A 20485-nucleotide genomic window follows, 5' to 3' on the forward strand; every position below is an offset into this window, starting at 1 on the left:
GGATGAGAGCAGGAGACCTGGCCTCTGGAAACTGCCCCTCTCCCCTACTGAGGTTTTCCATACTGTCCCCTGGCAACTCCCAGCCAGATACAAGGATCCAGTGAGGTGTCCCAAGGCCCCAGGAAACGGTGGAGCCGCCAGATGGAGAGGATCTGGGCCTCTGAAGGCTCTGCTGTTTTTCTGAAATGGCTGGGATCTGAGACTCATTTGCTACAGCAGTCGCCAAGGCTGCCTAGCGGTGGTTATTTGCGGGAACATTCCAGTACAACTTGTGCCACTCCTACTGAAAAGGAGGGGAAGGACATACAGAACCATGAGGCCACTGCTGACAGGAACAGGTGCCTTGTATTCATTTCCTGCTGTCAGTCACAGGAGGAACGGAAAGACACCTGAGGAGGATATCACGATGTGTCTCGGGGGGTAGACCCTTTAATAATGATGACCAGTCCTCACAGGGACACTCTCCTACCTTTCTTCCTTTAACTTGGAACCAAAAACAGGATGAAAAAGAAATCCCCGGAAATCCATGAGCCGTTGTCAAGCACAGCCCAAGCTTCTGTGCGCTGTTGTCAGTTTCCGGAGGCTAGAGTCCCTCTTGACACCTGTCAAGACCCTGACACTTCCCATCTGCCTGTGGTTAGATGGGAGGGCAGGAGCCGCTGCCTGGCCCTGGGATGCCCGGGGCTGCCGGGGGGCTGCAAACTCCCCTGCTTGGCACCTGCAAGCTCGGAGCCCGGCCACAGGAAGCCTCAGAGTCCTTGCTGCCTCTCTCAGCAGCCTGCGTGTCTGGGATTGGGCACCAGGGAGCCTCAGGAAGCAGGGGGCCGACCAAGCCAGGCTGGGTTCAGTTCCATCTGTCGGCGGCTTCTGTTTGGCATCGTGACTGTGCTGCCAGGAGCCCTCTGCAGTGCCCTGCCTCTCTCGGCAGCTGCTCAACAGGAGACAGGAAAATCGCTCTCCTTCCAGAAGACCGGGGCGAGGGAGGAGCCTTCCCCAGGAATCCGCGGGCCAGAAGCAGCCCCGGGCGGCCGAGACCCACAGGCCAGACCAGGCAGGCCTTTGAATCTTCAGACTGAGTCGTGTCTTTATTCCTTTCCCATCCTGGAGCATGGCCGCTCCAGGCTGAGATACTAGCTCCGATAAACTCAACGTGGCAATCATAACCCAGCAAGTCGTGGCCATTCTTGTCAATTCTCCTAAAGGTTAATCTGCTTTTCTCCTTATTAATGAAGGGCCTCAGAAATGCAGCCAGGCCGCTCCCGTGTTTTGGTAGATTTGGGCTAATAGGCTGTTTTATTTCCATGGTAACAGCTTCCAGTGTTACGAGAAGATAATTTTCCAGACAAAAGATTTGTGGGTCTTATTATTCTGCAGAGATCTGCCTGTGAAGGCTGAGAAAGCAGGTTCAAGGGCTGCCTGGGATGGCAAGGTCGACCCATTCTGGAGCACCTGTTTGCCTCCGGCTTCGGGGTCTCAAGGCTTATTAGGGGGATGCATTGTAGGAAATTGGCAGGGACTGAATAGGAAATTGGCAGGGACTGAATAAAGATATTCTTTGAAAGACAATGCTCTAAATTCATTCTCTTATCAGCCAATGGGATTTGAGTGAGAAGTGGCTCGAATTATAGTAATCGCTGACCCAACAGGAGCCTCTGCCCTGCGGAGTGAGCTGGGAGCCAGGCTTCTTACAGGGAGGGTCTCCTGGAGAGGTGCCACACAGGGGTCGTCCCCCGTCACCTCCCAGTCCCAGCACAGCCTGGCAGAACTCGCTCGAGTGCTCAGCACAGACTCTGCCACGGCTGCGCACCAGCCAAGTCGCAGGAAGACGAAGGATGAACAAGATAGTTACAGCTCCTGTTCTGAAGGAGCTCAGAGTTTCCTAGAGTGCTAGGGAATAGGTGGGTTGAAACAGAGACAAGAACCAGCCAGTGGCAATACTTTGTGACACATGTGATGACAGGGACAGCCGGGTGCTATGGGGACTCACAGTAGGGCAGAAAAGGCACCCGGAAAGAGCTCTTTTGGGAGGACTGGAGAGCAATGCAGGAGCAAAAGCTGCTCAGACAGTCACTAAATGACTATTATGAGCCAAGCACTGTCACAGGGCCCGGGGACTCAAACGTGAACAAAACCAGACAGATTCCCTATTTACACCCCGGGAAAGAGGTATTAATCGGCATTGCTGTTTGCAATTGCAACTGTGATCAGTGCTCCCAAGGGGAAGTCCTTAGTGCCCTGAGAAGTAGTGAGATGGGAATCTGACCACGACAAATATCAAGACTCTTGTGTATAGTTGGGTAGGCTGTGCACTGCCCAGCTCTGGGGAGAACCATTCATCATAGATATGAATATTTATTTTGATAGTTTTCTGGAAGATGATATCTAAAATGTCTTAAGAAAGGGGTACCACTTCTTAAATTGCACAAAATTAATTTCTGTGGCCTAGTGAAACTTCTGTCAGGGAGGGAAAGAGAGTCTTCCTCAAGTGAGTGACATTATATAGGGAACGGGACGGTGGGTAGGAGCTCAGTGGGTGAAGAGAGGGAAGGAAGGGTGTCCCAGGTACAGGAAACAATGGGTACTTGGAGTAGTTGCCTCCCAGAGACTGAAAAGAGGCCAGGAAGCTGGAGCGAAGAGAGTGAGGGCAGCATGGTAACTGCTGAGGTTGGGGAGGGAGGTAGGAGAGAGCGCCAGGTCACAATCTCACTGCCCTGCCTAGAGTTTCCAGTGACACTGGACATTTGGCACCCTGGGCTGGTAGATGGAAATAAGTGGGTAAAGTAGATGCATGGGTGGGAAGGGGCAATCTGTTAGTCAAGGGAACAAGGCCGCCTTCATAGCCCATAAGCACGCCAGTGACTCTGAGACGCTGGTCCATGGATCCCCCGCATCAGAATCACCAGAAATACATGTGCATATACAGCCACATAAGTCCCACCCAAGACCTAGCAAAACAGAATCTTTGCGGCAAGGCCCAGGAATCTGTGTTTTATCCAGCAGGCCACGTAACTTTGTTGCCACGTTCTTTTTTTTTTTTTTTTTAAGATTTAATTCTGTATTTATTTATCAGAGCAGGGGGAACAGCAGGCAGGGGGAGAAGCAGGAGCAAGGAGCCCGATGTGGGGCTCGATCCCAGGATGCTGGGATCATGACCCAAGCCGAAGGCAGTTGCTTAACCGACTGAGCCACCCAGGCATCCCAAGATCTATTTCTTTATTGATCCAGTGAATTGCATAATATCTGTCCATTCTTCCTAGAGGATGGGGTGTTCATTCCAACCCCGTGTTCACTGAAGGACTACTCCATCACATCAGCAAGACAGTTTCCTTTCATGTGTTTTATCCAGGTCCTTAGGGAGTGGCCACAGGGAGAAGAGTGTTGAGAAGGATTCTGAAGCTGTATGCAGGTGGATGAAGGATGTCTGTCACAGGCACTGGAAGGGAGATGGTAGCACATTAGTTCTCAAGCTAGGGCTGTCTTAGATGAGATGCCGCATCCTCAGGTAGGCCTTCCCTGACCACCTCACGTAGCGCCGCGCACCTCCCTCATGTCACTGACTCACGTGGCCCCACGAGATTTCCATCAGAGCCTTCGTGACAATATGTATCTCTCTGGTTTATTTAATCGCTCCATTTATTATTTTTTTTCTCTCTGATCTTTTTCACTTCATTGACTCGAAGCTCCATGAAGGCAGGATTGTGTCTTTGTATCTGTTGGGTTTCCCACTGTCTCCCTCACCCTTGGCACAAAGTAGCGCCTAATTAAGCACGTGTTGCGCGCACGAATAAAGGCGTCAGGAAATTGGAATCCTGAAACTCAGTGTGTGGCAGTGCATAAAGCACAGAAGATACAGTGACACTTTGCAGGGACCAACGGGAGGAGGCCAAACCTGCTGGGAAGGAAGATAACACTTGAGCTGAAGAAAGGAAGCAAAAAGGTGTTGTGGGACAACAGGGGAAAAAAAGAAAACGCTTAAAAACACAAGGCAATACCCCTTCAGTGAGAATGTTGTGAAACGTACAATGAGTGATCCATGTCAGCTTGCTCTGAATGGTTAAAAATGCTTGCCAAACACGTGAGCTGGTCAGCATCAGGGAGGTCTCCACCAACGAAGGGAGGAGGGAGGTGGGTGGAGGGGAGGAGGTCGTACCAACGAAGGCACAGATATGGGTGAGCTACAGTACAAAGCGAACCACGGTTTCAGGACATCTATCCGGGAGAAGTGAAAACTTACATTCACCCAAAAACCTATGCACAAATGTTCGTAGCAGCTTTACTGGAAAGAAGCCTGACGTCCTTCCCTGGGTGACGCAACCTTACCCTTGAACACTACTCACTAATAAGAGGAAACAAACCACCAAACAGGCAACAACTGGATGAATCCCCGGGGAATTACGCTGAGCGAAAAAAGCACCAATTCAAAAAGTGGCATAACATTCTTGAAATGACAAAATCATAGAAATGGAGAACAAACAAGTGGTTGCCAGGGGTTAGGGGGGAGGGAAGATGAGTTCCTTGGGGGGGAGGTGGGTGAGGTTATAATTAAGCCACTGGATGAATCCTTGTGGGAGTGGAATTGTTGTGTATCTCCACTGTGGTGCTGGATATGCGGACACATGGGATAAAACTGCATAGAACTAAATACACAGATACACATTCAAATGAATCTGAGTAAAACTGGGGCCATCAGAATACAGTGTGTGGATGGCATCCATGTCAGAAGCCTGGTCTTCGTATATCTGCTCGTATTTGCAATATGTTATCGTTGGGAGAGACTAGGGAGCTGTGTGTGTGGGATCTCTCTGTATCACTGCCTACGATTTCGTGTGAAACAAATTATTTGAACATAAGAAAGTCTCATCGGAAAAAAATAAAATTTTTTGTCTTCCCACCTGGTTGAAAGTTGGAAGATTTCCCAGAGTGCATTTCAGCCCAGCTGATTCCATTCCATGCCCCCTTGCCCCCTGCCACAATGGGACCAAATTGTTTACAGCCCATTCTCCCAGAGACTCTTGGCATTTCACGTAAGCTGCACAATCTGTTATAGACTCTAGCTCCAGCAAAGCTTTCTGGAAGACATCACTGAAACTCTGAGTGTCGAATGTGGACACAGAGCTAGTTTCCTGGCACCCAGGCTGGCCAAATCTGAGGACATTCGGGTCTTGGAATGGTAACTTATGAAAAACATTTAGGGAGATTGCTCTTCTTGCAACCTGTACTTCTGCTATGATAAGATTGATGTCTTTGATTCTCGGTGCTTGCTCCCCACCAGGCTTCCCTGCTGTAAGTGTAAACATCTTGAGGACAGAGAGATTGTGGAATATTCCCTGCTGTTACCCCTGGTCCACAGTGCCTGTCACATAGACATCCCCATAGTGAACCATTTGTCATTTCTGCTTGTCTAGCATCCATTTGTCCTTCTTCTGACAGTAACTCCTTGTTTTTCCTTTGGGGAATCACCCCTCCCCCATTGCAGACAGTCTTGGAGAGAGTATGAATCAAAGTGCCCTGGCTCCTTCTTTGGCTAAGGAGAGGCAGGACACCCAGGCCAGGACAATCAGAGTGGTGAGTGATGAGCCCTAGATTTTCACAAAAAGTATTTAAAAAGACAAGCACTCTCCTTCCCTTATGATTATTGTTCTGGAAGGATGTCAGTTGGGAGCTATGGGAAGCCTTCTCACTACCCTACCCTGGAAGAGTTTATCTGCAATGAAATCAACACAGTGGAAAGCAGAGCTGAGAAATGGAGAGCCAGGAACTCCTGATACATCATTTGAGCACCTGGATCTAGCCATGCCTGAAGCTAATATATCCTTAGACTTTTCAATCACGTGGGTTACTATGATGCCTTTTTGCTTGAATCAGTTTGATTTGGCTTTTGGTCACTTGCAATCAAGACTCCTAAATCATCCAAGTACTTAGTTAGTATTCAACAAATGAATGAATGAGCAAGTGCAATTCTGCAAATATTTACTGAGTATCTATTTGGCAGGCATTGTTTTAAGTCCTGAAGAAAGAAGCAGAGGAACAGCAGACATGACTGCCTCCCTTGAAAGCCAAGTATGTGGCCTGACAACCTAGAATTTGGGTCAAACCATCCAATTATGGTGGCTGCTTAGAAATATCCCTTTTCCTCCTAGCCTCTCCCTTTCTTCTCCCAGCAACGTAACTATGGCTTCTGTCAGTTCCAAGACATGGCCTACGAATCCACTAACCCCAATGCTCACATTCACTCCTGTGGCCAAGTGACTTGGTTCTGTCTGGTTATCAGATGCAAACTTTGTCACAGCAGGGACTTAGACTAGACATTAGGGGAATATTGTGGTACCAGATGGTGTTTCTGAAGAAGATTGTCCTATTTTTGCAGTTCTAGGATTTGACAGTAAATCTGCCTGGCAGGCCTCAGATGTGATTTGGCCTCAAAATGGTCTCTGTTAATCCTTGTTGCTGTGTGTTATCTGTCAAGGTCCAACAAGGAAAACAGAATCCGCTCGAAGTATTTGAACAAAAGCAATGCAATACAAGAAACTGTTTACTCAGATGAAGGAAGGGGTTGAGAAGCAAGGGACAGTGAACTGAGAGGCAACCCAGAGATTTGCACCGGCAGGAAGATGCCACCACTACCAGGCTAGAGAGAGCAAGCGAGCAGGTGGTGTTACCTGGGTCCAGGAGCTGGAGCTCCCCGCCAGAGGCTGGAGCTGGCCAGGTCTGTGCGGTGGAAGCTGATGCCAAGGAAGACATACTGTCACTGCAAGAACACAGAGAATAAGAGAGATTCTGCCTTATCCCTTCCTCCCACCTTCCAAATTCACGACAGCTTCCTTCCAGTGGCCACACCCAACCCAGCACTTTCTAGTGGCCACACCCAACCAGGAGCCTTGAGGCAAGGAGCCTTCTGTGATACAGAGCAGAGCAGGGTGGGGAAGAGAATGGATGGGGGGGGGGGGCGGGAGACCTCGGGCTTCACACTTCTGTCACCCCAAAGCTGCCATTGCTGGGTTTCCATGTGGATCATTCCCCTTCTCACCTGGGAAGAAATGGACCTTTGGGAAACAAAAATGTTGGCAGTCTCTGTCAGAAATGGGGATCCAATTCCAAGACTCTGCTACGCTGCTTGGAGTATAAAATGGCACAACCACTGGTAGAGAACTTCTTAGCAGTTTCTGATAAATGCAACATACATCCACCTGAATGACCCAGCAATTCCACTCTTAGGTATCTGCTCAAGAGCAATGAAAATATTGCACAAAACAAATTATACAAGAACGTTTATTGCATTATTTTCATAAGAGCCAAAGAAACCATGTAAATATCTATCTGTAGGAGAATGGATAAATAAAATTGTCATATGGCCATAGGGTGGGATACTTCTGAGCAATACAAAGGAACACACTATTGCTACACACAACAATGTGAATGGATCTCAAAAAAAGTTATAGCTAAAGGGGCCAGACACATACTATCTTGTTCCATTAGTGTAGACTCTAAGAAGAGACAAATGCCTAATGCACAGCGATAGAAATCAGAGTGGTTTGGAATAGAGGTCTGGAATTGACTTGCAAGGGGAAGTGAGGAAACTTTCTAGGGTGATGAACATGTCCCATACCTTGTTTTGAATAGTGGTTACCCAGGCATATATAATTATCAGAACATTAAACTGAAAACTTAAGGTTTGTGCACTTCCTTGTACATTATTTATACATCATATTAGCCATTAAAAAAACAACAACAGAGAATCCCTTTTTAAGGTACAGGACAAATTTCTTGCTTCCTTCCTGGGTCTGTACTCTCAAGAAGGACAGCATTATTATATCCTGGCAGATTTCTCATCCCATGTTTCCATTCTGTGGGATGTCACCTGGGAGGAGGTCGTGTTTCTTAAACCAACTAATAGGACAGACCAGGAGTCAGATGCAGCCCTAATGCCCCCACCATCCACATGACTCAGGAGCCTCACGTTGATGTGTATTTTACATTAAACTAAATGACCATAAAGATTTAATGACAGGGCCACTGCTTTTAAAGACATTAGTTATGACTGTGAATTTCTTTTGGAAATGATGCTCATCTGGCTTCATCCCAGATACCCGGGAAAAGATACTAAGGCAAGAAATGTAATTATCACCCCGGACGTGTTGCTTCTCCAGCAATCACGTCCCGCTTTCCTACTCCCCCCGCCACTTTGTATTAAGAGTCCACGTGGTTCTGGCAAGGCTGATTCTCCCCACCCACCTCTGATCCCCACAGGCCTAGGTTTGTAGCACGTGACCTAGACTGAGCCAATCACTGCCAACTCTGCCCCCCCCACCACCACAGAGATTGGGTGAAGGTGGACACGTGACCTACACCAGTCCAATCATACTGAATCTCAATCTCTTACAAAGACTCTCTCTTCCTCAAGACAGCTGTAGTTTGGAAGTGTGAGGCGTGGCGCTGCTGTAGCTGTTCCTAGTTCTAAGCAGAGAGCCATGATAGGGACCTAGCTGAAAGAGGTAAGAGAAAAATTGGAGCTTAGCCCTGCTAACATCATGATACTATGTCTGAAGTCGACCCTCTGTCTCAACGTTTTGGTTACGTGAGCCAATAAACCCTCCATGTGGTTTAGGCCGGTTAGAATTGCATACTATACTATTTGCCGCCCATGGCATCGTGTTGTGTGGTAACCAGAATAGTAGGATCATTTGGGCAGCAGGCCAGGATCTGTGAAAAGTGGTAGGACTAGGAATTAGAAGACCTGAATTCTGGTTGGTTGGGTCACAACTGAGCTGTACGACCCTGGGCAGGTCATTTAACCGGGCAGGATCATAGTTTAGTCCTCTGCATAATGAGGCAATTAGAAAGTGGGGTCACTGAGTTCTTTTGCTTTAATAGGAGTGAGAACGTTGATAATAATTATTAATAGCTTACTAAATTCTTGGCATGTGCCTGGTGCTGTGCTAATTGCTTTGGATTCATTGTTTCATTTGATTCTTGTATCGCATGGGGTTTAATCCAGAAAGCAGAACCACTGTGAATCCTTTGGAATAAAGGATTAATTTGAAGAAGAAGACCTCACACAATTGTGGGAGGAGCTGAAAACTAAGGGTCCAAAAGGAAGAGTTGGAGGATCAGAGTAAAGTCGACAAGAAGCAGTTTTCGAACCAGTCCCCCTGCAGAGCTGGTACAGGTGGAAACTAGGAAGGAGTTTGCAAGGGAATACAAGTCAGGCACGTCCCACAGCCACAGTGGGGGCAGCAAAGGAGAACCAGGTATGAAGTCTTCAGAGGGCTGTTATCATGGACTCTGGCAGGAGGTGTGGGGTCATCGTTGGTACATAGGACTGGCAGTCAGGAACAAGAGGTGGGGGACACCTGGGTGGCTCAGTTGGTTAAGCGTCTGCCTCTGGCTCAGGTCATCATCCTGGGGTCCTGAGATCGAGCCCTGCATTGGGCTCTCTGCTCAGCAGAGAGTCTGCTTCTCCCTCTCCCTCTGCCCTTCCCCCACTCATGCTCTCTCTCTCTCCCTCCTACCCCCCTCTCAAATTAATAGATAAAATCTTAAAAAAAAAAAAAAAGAAAAAGGTGAAGAAGAGGTGGAAGTCGGGTAGGAGGAAGTGATGCCAAGCTAGAACTACTGGTACCGCTTCATCTGTCTCTTAATGCATCAAGCATAATGACCCAAGAATCATGGTTGCTGCTTCACTTCTCCCTTCCAAATTCATGCTTTTGTAAAAATTAATTAAGTAATTAATTAATTTGCCAACAGCAACCCAGACACACACAGGGAAGAGGATTCTAGGAAATGTTCCAGCTTAGCCAAATCGACAGTGCAGACCAACAAACCCTCTAAAGAAAGATGGGTAAGCATTCCCCTCCAAAGTTTAGAGAAGCTAAACAATTTGTCCAAAGTTACCCATCTGCCTAGTACTAGAACCAAGACTAAGACCCAGGACTTTTTTCTTCTACTTTCCCCTTGGTCTGTTGTACTTGATCACTTGTTCCCCAAATTTAGCTTTGTGAGTTTTAGCTATGAAATGTCCATTTTATTCATTACTCTTTTCTCTTGTCATTTTCTACCTCTCTGATTCATTTCATCAGTGACTCTGGCTCTTGCTTCTTTCACTTCACTGTCCTTAGCTCGTTGATTCCTGAGCCTCACGGCCTCATGGCCACAAGATGGCTGCTGAAGTACCAGGCAGCACATGGGACATGACAGCAACCCACCAAAGGAGACACACGGTTGTTCTTCTCTTGAGACTCTTTTTATTGGTTAAGAGCCTCTTTTCTAGAAGACTCCATCCCTAGGGCCTGGGTCACATGCTTATGCTCAGTTGCAAAGGAGCCTGAGAAAACAATTATCCAGTTTTCAGCCTCCATGTTGGGAGGCTACTTTGCCAAAACAAATGTGGAGGGGATACTGTCAGGCAGGCATCCACCTGTGTCTGCCATACCCTCACCAGCTCCTTCTTTTTTAACCTTACCCTTCAGTCAGCAAGACTAAATAGTTTTGTCTGTTGTTTGATTTACACGAGTAGAAAGATCCCTTTTCTACTTGGGAATCCCCAAAATTGTCCACATTAGTATCACTATGCAAAGGACCTGAAAACAAAGTCCCCAAAGCACAGTGCCTTCCAAGAAAGGAGTATTAACACCACACCAAACATATAAGTCAGTGTTTCTCAACCATTTTTTATCATCATCCTCTCCAAATAGCTTTCATAGGCATTTTTCTCTGATGAGCCTCCCATGAAATTTTAGAACAAGTAGTGTAGATCCGTCTGTGTGCTATATGTATATGTGTGATTTATACATAGAAAGAGGAAGATGTTTTTCCATCTGAGATTCAATTTTCTCTTTCTTGGCTGTCATCGGGTCCCCATTGGGAAGGCATGATCTAGATACCGCCGTGAGCTCTTTCAGACAGAGAGTTCATATTTTCTGAGGATGGATATTAGTGTTTGTCTAGCCACAGTATTCAGATGTGTCAACCCAGCCCTGAAGAGAGGATGAATATCTGCCTCCATTTATGACATGCCTTTTTTTTTTTTTTTTTTTGCCAAGACTTTAACTCGTTCACCTTAGTTTATGAGTCTTCAAACATGGAGCTTGTAGTAAAATATAATTAAAAGTTCAAGAAAGGGGCCTGGGTAAAATGAAGGAGACTGATCACACTGTAGGGGAAAACACGTTCATTAGTAGAGAGCCTTGGTTTGCAAGTACGTGGAAGAGTTACTTTTGGCTGGGGTGGGGGATTTCACTGATGGGAGACTGCATCGGTCTGCTCTGGCTGCCGTAACAGAAGCAGGCTGACTGGTGGCTTGAATAGCAGAAATTAACTGTCTCACAGGTCTGGAGGCTAAACATCTGAAGTCAAGGCGTTGGTAAGGCTGATTTCTTCAGAGGTCTCCCCGCTTAGCGGGAGGATTGACCACCTTCTTGCTGTGCATGCTCATCCCTGCTATCTCTTACTCTTCCTATAGGGACACAGTTATATTGGATTAGGGCTCACCCTAATTACTTGATACAACTTTAATTACCTCTTAAAGACCTATCTCTAAATACAGTCACCTTCTGGGGTACTGGGAGTTAGGACTTCAATATATGAATGCTGTGGGGCAGGGTCTGGGGGAGGTGGGGCGGGGGGTGGCTTCTGGGAGGCACAATTCAGCCCATAACAGATACACGATCTTTCGTGGACTCCATCCATAAGTTAAGCAAACAGGCTGCAACAGAGCAGATACGGGGCTGCTCCTCCCACTTTTTGAGATCTTTGGTTCCCCAGCCGAAATTCTTCTGAGCACTAGGAGGTAGGATAAATGAGGGGGGCAGTAATAAAATGGTGTGGACAACGGGAGCGCAGATGCCCCATCTGAAGAGGGCACTACTCTGCTCCAGCTGATATCCGTCCTAGAGGAACACCGGCCCAGTGTGGCCAGGTCGTCCAGTTTTCCGAGAGAAAAGGAAAATCTGGGTTTTTTTAAAATGAATTTTGCAATTTTTTAAAAAACTGCCAGCCAAGAAAACATCTGCCAGCTGCATCTGCCCCGCTTGTCATTTCTTCTTTAGCGCTTTGCTGGGATGTGACCCCGCTGCATTCTGTGGGGCTCCGTTCTGCAGGGATAGGTTCGGATTGGCTGAGCCAGTGCCAGATGTCCCTGGGAAGGATAACTCAGCCAAACTATGGCTCCTGGGTGAGCAGAGTGACAGACAAAGGGGGACCTAAGGAGCAGGGGCAGGGCGTCAAGGTAGAACCAGTTACAGCTTTTTGGTGTCAGTGGGAGTTGTAGTATTAGTTGGAAGCAACTCTCCACAGCTTCCAGAAAAGCAAGATCGAGGTGAAATAGGCTGAGACTGGAACGCAAGGAGTTTAAATCAGGCTTTTGGGAAAACTTGTAAAGGAATGGTCAGGCTCTGAGAATCTACCATGAGGTCTCAGGTTCTGTCAGTTGGAGTCCAAGCAGGTCTGTCCTGGCTGGTGTCCAGGAAGACCTTATCTGTCTTTGTCTCTACTTGCCCTCCCCTGCCCCAAATCTCATTGACTGCCATCGCCTAGAACAGCGTGGGCCGTTTCTTGTCTCATCAACTTGCAGATCAAAGTGTGATTTGGGCCCCGAGGGCCAGTGCCACCTCCCCGTTTTTTCCTCCCCATCCACTGAACCACCAAGAGCCCGAGCAAACCCTTTGATGTTGCTGATTCCGTATTTAGGTGATGTCTTCATTTGAAGGGGGAAGAAAAAGAGAGAAAGAAAGCAAAACCTCACTGTGATGGGCTGACGCCAGTGGGAAAACTGGCATTGTCAACTGTTATTAAGGAAGAGGATGTGTGGAGGGTGATGATAAATTCCCTGCATAATTAGTTATTAAGAAACAGGTTGGCACCCCTATTCATCTACTCTGACACGTTCTCCCCCATCTATTAACTTGTGGCTATTTGAAGGTTTCATATGCAAACAGAGCCAGAGATATCAGTGGGGGGCACAGCTGTTTGGGGGAAACAAATTAAATCACGTCCACTGAACTATTTTGCTGTTTAAATCCATTCTAAAGATATCCTAAGACCAATGAGGGTTCTTTCTTTCTTAGTCAATCAAACCCAGCTCAGGCTCCAGAACATTCATTCATTCTGATGGTAGTTCTGTCCAACATTCAGAGGACAGCAGCTGCAGAAGGGGAAATTATAGCATCGGAAACTTCCCAGCTGCTAGATTCTGTGTGGATCTGTTTCCGATGACTTTTCTCTCTTTTATTACTTTTATAATTAATTTGCATAATGCTTGACAGTCAACACAGTTGACAAGATGACTTCCAACCTTCATTTGTTAGAATCAGTTTCTAGGGTGCCTGTCTCATGTGCCAGGTTCCACTGTGGTAGTGACAGGGAGAGGCAGAAAAACAAGTAAAGAAAGAAATGAGCAAGGTCATGGATCTCCGAGGTGGGAAGTAAATGATAAGAAGGAGCTATGTCCAGGAAGACCTAGATGCCCTAGGTTCTAGACCAGCGCTTCTCAATCAGGGATGATTCTGCTCCCCAGGGCACATTTTATCATGTCTGGAGACATTTTTGGTTGCCACAGCTGGTCTCTAGTGGGTTGAGGAGAAGATCCTGCTAACATCCTACATCTCACAGCACAGTCCCCACAAGCAATATCCAGCCCCATATGTCAATAATGCCAGGTTGAACAATTCGGTTCCAGGTAAGGAGAATAGCTTTAAAGAGAGAGAATAGCAAGGAAATGGCAGGAATCAAAAAGAAAACTGAGGCACACTCTAATTGCAGGGCTCTTCCCACATCATAACTACTAACATATTACTGGCCAAAGCAAATCTCATGTCCAAGCCCCAAGTTCAGGGACCAGGAAGTCTACTCTATCACATAAAGACATGGCAGGGCTCTGACGGAACGTTAAGAATGGAATGCAAGATCCTTCTCTATCTCACTGGGCATGGCAGAGAGGGGGTAGGACTGGAGAAACAAGCTGGGCAAGAATAGAGGGGTGGCCTGTGAATTTCATTCTAAATGCCCTGCGAAGCCATTGGATGGATATGACCTAAGGAGTTACATGTAATTACACTGAACAATTACACATGGCTGCTTTGCGAAGAGCAGATTGTCGGAAGCAAGAGGAGGATGTAGAGACGAGGTAGGACGCCATTGCAGTGGACCAGGGAACATACAGTAGCATCGGAGTTGAGGATCCAGGCAATGGATTGAAACCATAGTGCACACATTCAGGATGTATTCCAGAAACAGAATCGTCTGGGCTTATTGATAGATTTGGGATTTGAGGAAAGGAATAAAATCAGGGATGACTAAACATTTTGTCTTGAGCCATTACACTGGATGGGAGATAGTACCATTTTATGGAGCTAGGAAACTCGGGAATGAGCAACTCTGGGGAAAATTAGTCTTCGTCCCATTTAATTGTCTCAACAACTCTATCTAGAGGTACTTTTATCATCTCCTCTTCCTAGAAGAGGAAACAGGAACTCAGAAGAGTAAAGTGACTTGTGCCCGACCGCAACCCTGGCCAGAGCCAGAACCTGACAGTAGTTGGTCTGTACTCAACACTGCACAACTGTATGAACATGGTTGTTTCACTCCTCTGCACCTGTAGGAGGCTCCATGGTTTGAGGCTGCTGAGGAGCTTGCCTGCTTCTGAATCTATTTTTTTCCAGACCATACGTTCCAGAATTAGTCATCTATGTGTCAGGGCTGTAGGAAGTAGGCATGAGATTGGAGCAGGGCTGCCTGGCCCCATGTCCCAGCTCATCTGCATTCAAGCTTGTGTATAAAGAATGCAGTTCTTAGAGGAAGCATGGGACCAGACTCCCTCCCATGACCCTGAGCCCTCTGACACTGCTTCCTCTACAGTCCCCTCCATCCCATCCTCCTTCCCTCATCTACCCCAGCCGCAGGGACGCCTCCCAGTCCCCGGGACGGGCCAAGTTCTTTCTCATCTGGTGGCTTGGTGGTGCCTGCTGTCCCCTCCATCAGGGTCCTCGTTCTCGGCTCTTCCGCAGTCACTCTATCACCTCCATAGTGCCTAGCACTATAAGCTTTTCAAAATGTTGTCTTTCCCCCTTTGCCATGCCAGAAGCGTGAGGGTGTTTTTTCCCTGCTTTCACTGTGAGATCCTGGTAGGGCCCCTGGGGGTAAAACTTACAAAAGGATGGGACCCCCTTGGAATTTCTAACTCTCTGGCTGGTCCATGTGGAGCCCCCAGCAGTTCATCAACTAGAGTTCAGTATGTTCCTACTCATTGGCTACAGTCCTGGGCCTTCTCTCCGAAAGCTGTGATACTCTGTGTCCACCTGTCTGTCTCTCCAGTCTTGGAGTGAGCCGTGTTCCCTGGGATCTCAGTTCCCCCTTTGGATCTTAGATTGGCTTACTTTCATTTTGTTTAACCTTTTTTCTTTATAATAAGGGTAAAGGTGACAATGTCTGCTCTTTACATGTTGGACCAGAAACCAGTGATGTTTTTTATTATGATGTTTTGTCTGCCTCTCTACTTGACAGAGACCTTCCCCATTTTATTCACTTGGTTTCCTTGAGATCCAGAGTATAGGTTTGCTCATAATAGGTGCTTGAAATTCTATGCTTGTGGATGGATGTGATAATCTGGGTACATTACTTCATGTCAGATTTTTTTTTAGCTAACAGTTGAAATAGATAATCTCTGAGAAATCCCTTCTAGTATATAAATGCTATGATAATGAAGCATGGGGAGTTTCCTTGCAAAATGTGACCTGAAGGATAATTTACCCAACTATGAAGACTACTAATATAAATGAAATGGTCCAATTCGCTAGCCAGTCTCCTTTTGAAATTTTGTGTGTGCAGGACGACCTCGACCACCAAATGAGGGGGTCCCACAGCTCCTAGGGACTGAGAAGACTAGGGGCACCTGGCTGGCTCAGTCGGTAGAGCAGGCAACTCTTGATCTCAGGGTGTTGTAAGTTTGAGCCCCTCGTTGGATGTAGAGATTACTGAGAAATAAAAATCTTAAAAGAAAAAAAAGAACAAAAGGAACTAGAAGCTCTTTTTTGTATTTCCACTAGAAAGAGTATATTTTTCTATAATGAAGAACATGGACTCAATAATGCCATTTATTAATTTTTTAAAGTGCGAGAAAGAATTACTTCTGACTGCATGCTGTTTCATTTGAATGACACGATATTTCAAAACACAAAAACGAGGTTATCATGAGGAAGAAAATTATTGAGCTTCTTGCTGATTTAAAAGGGGGTCAGTCTGAGAAACTCAGGAAGTGGAATTTCAGCATTAAACTCCTGTGACCCTCCCCCACCAAGCCAAAACCTACATCTTGTTCATCTGAACTGTGTTTGTCCCTCTTTGGGGGCCCACATGCTGTGAACACCTGGTGATTTGACCTGCTAATGATCCTAACAGCAAAGACCTGGTAAAGGCATCCTGATTATTCATAAGGAATCCATACTTCCTCCTCCCCCAGACCCTGGCAATTGAACAAAAATAGCTCCAGCTTTCTTGGGCTCCTGGTGAGTAGATGGCCAGACCTGGTCAACGGGTATCTTTTAACCCAGGGATGGAAATATGGCCAGCCCTGAACAATAAGAGGCAGACTCAGAATTTTAGATGGAAGTGTTTGCAAGAAAGTTGTCTCTGTATTCGATCAGAAACTGGCAGGTTGCAAACCTATAGCAGTTTGCAGCCGTTTTGCCACTTTATAACTAAGGGTGTCTGAGGCTGGGCCCCCCAGGAAGAAGACTGGGGCAAAGGTTTATGTGCAAAAGGTTTATTTTGCAGGTGTTCCTGAAGGGCTTGGCTAGGAGAATAGGGAAGTGAGACGGGAAAAGGGAAGTAAGCCCAAGCAAAGTGCATTAGTGAGCGGGATACTGCTGTGGGCAACTGGGGCTTAGTCCTACTGGAGATATCTAGAGAAAAGTAGAGGTCATGGCCCAAAGTTGTCCCCTCCAAAGATAATCATGTTTGAATCTACTAATTCTGCCCTTCTTTGGTCGAGGACTGCTCCCAGGACTGTTGGGTCCCTGGCCAACAGCCTGAACCTGCTCCCTTGCCAGAGAAAGCTCCCGGGCTGAGACTCACAAGAACTGCATCTGGGTGCGGTGCTAAGTGTGGAAGAGCTGTATACAGGGACCCATAGGATCTTCCGCAGAGACCTTTCCTGAGAACCAAGCCAGCCCAGATCACGCAGAGGACTGAGTCCTGACCTCACCATCTGGCACCTGCATCCGGCACATGTCAGCTAGCACTGTGCCCCTGGACTTCCCTTTATGTGGATCAGTTTCTCCTCCATTCTAAACATGGTTTGAGATTGGTTTCTCTTCCATGTAATGAAAAGATCCTGATGGGTATGCAGCCTTTCATCCCATCTTACAAGTACTTGAACACTTATCTCCCTATATCTCCCTTAGGAGTAGAATCTATAATGAATTTACTTTTGAGTCCTCCATAATATGTTACAAGAAATACTTGTTAAATGAATGATGAGTGCTGAAAGGACCCACCAAAATGTCATACTAATCTGTATATAATTAGCCCATTTTAAGGCACATGGCAGAGGGTAACATTGGAAGAAAGCATCTGGGGCAGGTTTATCCAGACACTGGCACCCTCTAAGGCAGAGGTGGGGGTGCTGGGGATGGCAGGTTCCCTTGGGACTTCACCTGAAAATGTCCAAGTGTTAAGTTCCTGCTACCCAGGAATATAGAGCTTCCTTGGTTCTATTTTTTCCAAAAGCCTCATCTCCAGCTTGTCATCCATTCCTCAGAGCTATACCTTGGCTTCCAATCAAGTCTTTATTTTTCCTCAATTTGGCCTGATTGTGCAGTTCAGTCTCTATTACTTGCCACCCCAGAACCCTAACCAGCACAGCAAATACAAAGCCCCACCATCCCTGCACAAACCAGGGTCCCCTCGTCTCAGTCCCATATGCTGTCTCTAGTGATGACAACACGGGGGATTGTGTCATCAAGCCTGCTTCCCTGCAAGATGCTGACTTTAACAGATTAGAAATGTTCCCGGCACATCCCACGCTTCTGCTAATAAATGATTCCATATCTATCATGAATGAATTTTTCAAGTCTTCCGTTACTGAGCTGTGTACCTACTCACGAAGTACATTTCCAGGCGATTTTGTCTGAATTACATGGTTAATTGCCTCATATTTCCAGCTCATGTTACAGGCCCCCTGAGTTAGAACGAGGGGTAGAAGTACCATGTATCATTTCCTATACAGAGGACAAATTCATGGATAGAGCAATGTGCATACTAATGCTGAATGCTAATTTGTTTCTAGCTTCCAAGTATAACTAAGTTTAAAAAAACAAACCCAAAAAGATAGAGGGGTAGAAAATTCAGTCAGTCATCTAGATTGATATTTTAGCTTCCAAATTGTATATTCTTTCATTCATCAATTTTTTTTTTCATCAAACCATGCCCGTGTGCATGGCTGTGTGCTGGGAAAGGTAGAGAGGGTAAATGCAGAGACGTGCTGTCACATTCACTCTGAGGCTGTGAGATGTGTGCCTACCCATTAAAAACCAGAAACAAGAATAGGAGCCAAATAATAAAGTCACAATACAAAGCAAGATAAGATAAATGGCTTCCAGAAGTTTTAGCAATAAATCCTATGAGAGTTCATAGGAAGGTAAGTTTAGCCATTGAAGCTGAGATTCATGATCAGAGTTGTTTCCAAAGGCAGGACCTGGATGGATTGTAGAGGGGTGGGCATCCTTTGGGTGAAGCAGAGGGTGACATCATGCCAGGATTATGAAATTTCCAGGCACAAGGAAAGTGTCTCTTGTAAGTGGAGCTCCTTGGCTCTAAAGCCCCCAGCTGTCTTATATGTATTTGGAGCAGAGTTGAGGCTTGTCTCTCTCCCCTACTGCAGTGGTCTTGACAGGTCTCACAGTAGTCTCGAATCACGATCGGCCCATCTCACATGAGTCGTACCATATTCCCCACCCTCTGCAGGTGAGCCTAAGCTTACCCCAGTCATGGCTGCAGCAGGAAGCAGAGGGCACGCTCAAAGCAGTAGCTACAGGAGAGTGTCGTGTAATAAGGGGGCTGGTTGCAGAGGTATGAGCAGGAGGGACACAGCCAGGCCTGGAATGGCACAGGGGTGGCAAGGGCGGGGTAGGGGGTGAGCTGGTGTAATTCAACAGCTGCCACAACTACTAGGCTAAAGGGGTGAGGTGGATTCCAGGCCCTGGAGGCGGAAGGGGCTGCCTCCCCTGGGGGACAGTGTGATGCACACCTTCCAGACCTCATCCAGTGACAGTGTCCTGCCCAGTAATGTCCTGCCAAGATCACACCCTTTCCTGCTGCAGCCCACACCCGGTGACCAGCACATGTGGGAGCACCTTGGCCCAGTGCTGCCGGACTCTGAAGAGCAGGTCTAGCTTCAGATCCCCTGGGGGGACTGGCCCAGACTGTCATTGGGCCTGTGTCACCAGGGCCACACTCGGTCACAGGGGCCTGAGGCAGCTCTGCTGGGCCTCAGCTCTCATGACGTCCTTCTTGAGCAGTTGACTTACATGAGTCCTGCCTCAACACCCCCTCTCTGAATCGAGGGGTTCAAAGCTGGCCCAGCCCTCGATTATGGAGAGTGGCTGCTGAGCCTCCATCAGTCGGCCTCCTAGTTCTAGGTAAATTCATGCAAAGTGCCTAGTGTGGGCCACATACGCGTGAGCAAAGGTGGGCACGGTCTCTTCCCTTCTAGAGCCCGCAGTGGACTGGGGGAGCCACACATTATCCAAACACTCAGGTAAATCGCGCACGTTGCACCTGTGATGTGTGCTCTGCTGGTGCCTTACCTGGTGGTGCTCCGGAATCCTATCCTCATGGGGTGGGTCCTAGTCAGAGATGCCAGGGAAGCACCCCCCGACCGCGGAGGAAACCAACTTTGGGTGCAGGGAGAGATCCAGAGGATGATTCAGAGTTACATAACTCAAGACAGAGTTCAAGGCAGAGCCAGCTGCTGTGCAGAGGCCTCCGGGGAGGGGGTAAGACAGGGACAAGGGACAAGGCGCAGAGAGGAGGTCCCACGGAGCCGGAGCCGGTGCTGTGGCCCCATACGAATGTGGGAGGTCCCGTGTACAAGAGCAGCAATTCAGGAGAGGGAAATGAAGCTGTAAGGGAGAAGCACAACTCAGAACTTGATGTGGGTAGAAACACAGTAGTTCTGTCTTACCGTGGTTTCGCTTTCCTGTTACCTGTGGTGCAAGCAGATGACTCTCCAGACAAATGTCACACGCTCCGCCGCAGCCTCATGCTACGTGGCAATGCCTGCACCGCACGTCCGCACGTGGGTGTTTTCTCATCTCACGTCCTCACAAGAAGGAGAGGGGTGAGCTCAGTACGATAAGATATTGTGAGAGAACACCATCACATCACCTTATTACAGTATACTGTTAGACTTGTTCTATTAATTATTAGTTATTGTTAATCTCCTACTGTGTCTCATTTATAAATTGAACTTGATCATAGGTGTGTGTATCTATGG

At 47.3% G+C, this 20485-nt stretch overlaps 1 long non-coding RNA gene across 2 annotated transcripts; it reads right to left on the reverse strand.

Annotated features, from left to right (window-relative positions):
• Nucleotides 1–3067: 3067 nt before the first annotated feature.
• Nucleotides 3068–20100, reverse strand: LOC114207773 (uncharacterized). 2 transcript variants are annotated; one of them, XR_003608916.2, is made up of 4 exons: nucleotides 19797–20100; nucleotides 7028–7219; nucleotides 6660–6748; nucleotides 3068–3433 (listed from the first exon to the last, which is right to left on the reverse strand). It is a non-coding gene; the product is annotated as an uncharacterized LOC114207773 (long non-coding RNA). The 2 variants fall into 2 exon arrangements; XR_003608917.2 differs by lacking the exon at nucleotides 7028–7219.
• Nucleotides 20101–20485: the final 385 nt, after the last annotated feature.

Source organism: Eumetopias jubatus, unplaced genomic scaffold (genome assembly GCF_037043125.1).
Source record: "Eumetopias jubatus isolate StellerSeaLion01/CBP00866 unplaced genomic scaffold, mEumJub1_p1.0 scaffold_1, whole genome shotgun sequence".
Classification (NCBI taxonomy): Eukaryota; Metazoa; Chordata; class Mammalia; order Carnivora; family Otariidae; genus Eumetopias; species Eumetopias jubatus.